Source organism: Tinamus guttatus, unplaced genomic scaffold (genome assembly GCF_059628265.1).
Source record: "Tinamus guttatus ecotype Peru unplaced genomic scaffold, ASM5962826v1 Tinamus_guttatus_pri_ptg000376l, whole genome shotgun sequence".
Lineage (NCBI taxonomy): Eukaryota > Metazoa > Chordata > Aves > Tinamiformes > Tinamidae > Tinamus > Tinamus guttatus.
The window spans coordinates 1,303,221-1,308,061 of NW_028288910.1; the positions used below are offsets into that span (position 1 = coordinate 1,303,221).

The 4,841-nt window shown below is 53.1% G+C and overlaps 1 long non-coding RNA gene across 1 annotated transcript; it reads right to left on the reverse strand.

Moving 5' to 3' along the window:
- Nucleotides 1–1,153: 1,153 nt before the first annotated feature.
- Nucleotides 1,154–3,239, reverse strand: LOC148593564 (uncharacterized). The gene is made up of 2 exons (XR_015913692.1): nt 3,143–3,239; nt 1,154–1,368 (listed from the first exon to the last, which is right to left on the reverse strand). It is a non-coding gene; the product is annotated as an uncharacterized LOC148593564 (long non-coding RNA).
- Nucleotides 3,240–4,841: the final 1,602 nt, after the last annotated feature.

Consider the following 4,841-nt stretch of genomic DNA (forward strand, 5'->3'; position numbering starts at 1 on the left):
ACATTTTCTAAGGTAGTTCCATCTGGGGTTTGCACTTTTGTTATACAAATGTATCAAATGAGATTTTATCATAAAAATCCACCTTAAAATTGAGAGAGAGAGGAGAAAAAAAAATGGAAATCACATGATACACTTGAGCAGGCAGAGGTGAGTTATGGGCTAATGTGAACTAAGCCGGGTCAGTCAGTCTTGCCTCTTAGCCCTTTTCATGTAGTTCAGAAAATCCCTAGAGATTTTCCTAAACTGCAGCAAATTGCTGTTCTGTTCTTCTAAGCTGTAGTGCTGTGGCTTACAGTGGTTTCATCACTTGTGCAGAGAAAGCTTTCCCTTAGTTTCAAGTAAATTTTGAAGTTTCCCACTGCTTTTTTAGTGACATTGAGGTAGTCTGACAAATAATTTCAAATGGAATTATAGGGAGGAATATGACTCTTTGAATTCAGACCTTTTATCTTTTTTCATGTTTTTTGTATATAATAAGTTTAGGTGGTGTGCTTTTAATTTGGTTCCATAATTAAAATCTATGAAAGTAGTTCAATCCAAATAATCAGTGCTGTAATGGACAACAATAGTATTAGAAAGAGTAACTGAGCGCTGAGAGATTTGGGATCTTGGTGACAAATCCACTTCCACAAGTCAACTCCTGTAGTTGTTTGTTAATGCTGCTTTTCCTATTACCATGCAGGGCTAATCTGTTTAAAACAAAACTCAATTTAGGGGAGGGGAAAAAAAAGCTGTGCTTTCCATCTGTGCAGATCTTGAAAGGCTGCACATCTTTTCTCTGTGGGAGGCCTGTCCCTTCAAAAACCTGTAACAAGAGCAGAAACAAATAACTGCAGAACCAAGCAGTGGAACTGGGAGGTCAGGGAAGAAAAAGCACTTTTCTTTATTATATGATTGTGCCCTATTCTGCCTTTAAGGAACACTATGCAATTCCTTCAGCTGCCACTGCAACAATGCACATCAGGGTATTTCCAGGCAGAGGATGCAGTTTTTGTGCAAGTGGAAATTAGAATAAGAACAAGAAGAAAAACTCTTTGGCCCTTGAGGCTTGACCCTTGGAACTCTTTAACAGGTTGGCTCACTCACAGTGTATTCAAAGAGAATGGAGTGAAAGAAGATGTCTCCAAATGGCCGCTAAGAAAAATATCTTAGGGGTTGCCCAGGGTTTTTATTGCCATTGTGGTGTTTAAGGCAAATGGTTGTCATGAACATCACCAGCTTTTCCAGGAGCTTTCCCTGATGCTTTAATGGCCTTTCCTGCCACACCAACAGCGGAGCTGGGCTGAGCCCTGGGTGCAGGGTCCTTGCTGGCGCTGCGGGGATCGTCTCTGGCCCGAAGTCGAGGGTCTTGCTGTGGAGGGCTCCCATCTGGCAGGGAAGAGAAAGCAAAATGTCACACCTCTCTGGCCAAAGTGCTCCTTCATCCCAGGATTTTTCCTCTTTTCCCTGCATTGATTTGTGGATTCCTCAGGTAAGACTTTTCAGTCAGCGGCTGCATCATTAGATTTTAAATAAACTATGATTCTGAAAACGGATTCTGAAAACCACCTTCATCTGAAAGGTAGTGTTCCCATGTGTCAGAGAGAAACCAAAAGCTTTTAAAAAGTTGTGGATATATTGCATTCCAGGGCAGTCAATCCTGTGGCAAGTCTTGCTGGGGCTGTGTTCCCTTAGCTGATGTAGCCATAGATATATTTAAATCTTTTCTTTCTCTTCATATCCCAGCAAAGCTCTCTGCCCTCAGGATTGCTCACATTCCTTTGGGATTCCTACTATCACATCAGGATCCCCCACGTTACTTCATGTTACCTCAGGATCTGTCAGGATCCCTCACATTACCTCAGTTTCCCTTGGGCTCCCTCATGTTCCCTTTGGGATGCCCCATATTCCCTCACGTTACCACAGGTTCACTCAAGATCCCTTGCATTACCTCAGACTCCCTCAGGTTCCTTTGGGATGTCCCAGTTCCCCGCACTACCTCAGGATCCCTCGGGCTCCCTCACCTTCCCCCATGTTCCCTCAGGTTCCTTTGGGATGCGCCAGTTCTCCGCATTACCACAGATTCACCTGGGATCCCTCACATTACCTCAGGATCCCTCGGGCTCCCTCATGTTCCCTCAGGTTCCTTTGGGATGCCCCAGTTCCCTGCGTTACCACAGGTTCCCTCGGGGTCCCTCAGGATCCTTTGGGATGCCCCAGTTCCCTGCATTACCACAGGTTCCCTCGGGCTCCCTCAGGATCCTTTGGGATGCCCCAGTTCCCTGCATTACCACAGGTTCCCTCAGGCTCCCTCAGGTTCCTTTGGGATGCCCCAGTTCCCCGTGTTACCACAGGTTCCGTCGGGATCCCTCAAGTTCCTTTGGGATGCCCCAGTTCCCCACATTACCGCAGGTTCACTCGGGCTCCCTCATGTTCCCTCAGGTTCCTTTGGGATGCCCCAGTTCCCTGCATTACCACAGGTTCCCTCGGGCTCCCTCAGGATCCTTTGGGATGCCCCAGTTCCCTGCATTACCACAGGTTCCCTCAGGCTCCCTCAGGTTCCTTTGGGATGCCCCAGTTCCCCGTGTTACCACAGGTTCCCTCGGGATCCCTCAGGTTCCTTTGGGATGCCCCAGTTCCCCGTGTTACCACAGGTTCCCTCGGGATCCCTCAGGTTCCTTTGGGATGCCCCAGTTCCCTGTGTTACCACAGGTTCCCTCGGGATCCCTCGTGTTCCCTCAGGTTCCTTTGGGATGCCCCAGTTCCCCGTTACCACAGGTTTCCTCGGGATCCCTCAGGATCCTTTGGGATGCCCCAGTTCCCCGCATTACCGCAGGTTCACTCGGGGTCCCTCATGTTCCCTCAGGATCCTTTGGGATGCCCCAGTTCCCCGTTACCACAGGTTCACTCGGGGTCCCTCATGTTCCCTCAGGTTCCTTTGGGATGCCCCAGTTCCCCGTTACCACAGGTTCCCTTGGGCTCCCTCAGGATCCTTTGGGATGCCCCAGTTCCCCGTTACCACAGGTTCCCTCGGGCTCCCTCAGGATCCTTTGGGATGCCCCAGTTCCCTGCGTTACCACAGGTTCCCTCGGGCTCCCTCATGTTCCTTTGGGATGCCCCAGTTCCCCGTTACCACAGGTTCCCTCGGGATCCCTCCCATTACCTCGGGCTCCCCCAGGTCCCCTCCGGCTCCCTCAGCGCTGCCGGCTCCGCCCCGCGGCAGGTGCGCGGCCGTCGCCGCCCTCGGGGCCGGGTCGCGGCGTCTCCATGGCGCCCGCCGGCGGCGCCGCGAGGTGAAACCCAAGCGGCCGCGGCCGCGCGGAGGGGCTGGCGGCGCGGCCGGCCCGGGAGCGCCGCGCAGGGCAGGAGCCGCCCGCCCTCCCGCCCGCCTCGCCGCGGGCAACCGCCGCACAATGGAGCAGGTTGCCCGGAGCGGGGCCGGGCCCGCCGCAACACCCGGCGCTGGATCCGCGCCTCCCTTCCCGCCGCCGCGGCCGGCGCGGCGGGACGGAGGCTCCGCTCCGGGCCGGCGCCGCTCCGTGTTTGCCGCGCGGCCGGCGGGCGGGCCGCGGGGCCGCGCCGGGCGTTTGAACCGCGGCGCAGGTTGCGGCGGAGGCGCGAGCCCCGCGCGGGAGCCGCGGTGAGTGCGGGCCGGTCCCGCGGGGGGCCCTGCGGCGGGACGGGGTCGCCACGGGGCTGCCGCGGGCGCGGAGCGGGCGGACAAAGGCGGCGCCATCTCCTGCCCTCGGGGGAAGGCGCGGAGGGGGGCAGCTCGCACCGCGGCCTCCCGCCCTCCGGTAACTTCTCTGCGACTTTGTTGTTCCCTCGTTATTCCCGCGTTACCCGTGTTTGCTTTGCTGGGTGCGTCACAGAAGAGGAAATCATGGAAATCGCGAAAGATAAAACTCCTAGTGGCCCCTCGCAGGGGGAAAGGTCACTTTTGTCCTGCTGGCTCCTGAGGCTCGGTAAAGCTGTTGGCTCTGTGAGTGCTAAAAACCCTCAGCTGAGGGTGCCCGGTGCCTTTTTCCTCCAGGATTAGGTCAGAAGTTGGGTTAAATGGCACCTATGAAGCCCCGGCCGGCTGGGGTGAGCGGCTCGAGGGGGTCGGGCTCGCGTGTCCGTGAAACACCCGGTTTTGTGGGCAAAACTTACCCTTAAGGCTCCTCTATTTCTTCTTCCTAAGGTAAAGATTACATTTCATCTATGTCGTGTTATAGTTAAAACTCCTAGTCTCAAGCAGTTGTTGCTTCCCAAGGAGTGTTTTTTGGAGGAAGAAGAGTTATTAAATCCCAGGGAAGAAGATAATAAGCCCTTATCTGATGAGCTGGTCATAGGCTCTTTGTTTCGAGTGTGCTTTAACGCCGCGTTCCGAGGTGCGATGTTTGCCTCCTTCCCGGGGCTCTCCCGGGTTACTTGTCCTTGGGACCTCGGACCGGTGCGTTGCAAAACTTGGGGAAATGGGAGACAAGGATCCAGGTGCCCGGGCCGAAACGAGGAGTGTTTGCAAGTCCCGGAAAACCAGAACGGGTACAACCCTCCAGCGAGATGCCTTTATTCCTTAACTGAGGTATCATAGTATTTTAAAACAATGTAGACTTTTGAGGAGGTGAGGGATAGCAGAGTGCAAGCTGTTGATTTTTTTTTTGATGTTTAAACAGTAGCTCCCTGAAATAAGGGATCTTTCTTGTTTTCCTTTTTTTTTTTTTTTTTTTAATCCCCCCACAAACTCTGAAAGTCTTTTTTTTTTTTTTTAATAGGCTGTTATAACAAAGTATTTTATCGGTTGAATATATGCATTTTGTTAAGAGTGGGACTGCCTGCAGACTGTGCTCTGGTTTTACGCCGTCGCCTGTAGAAATGGG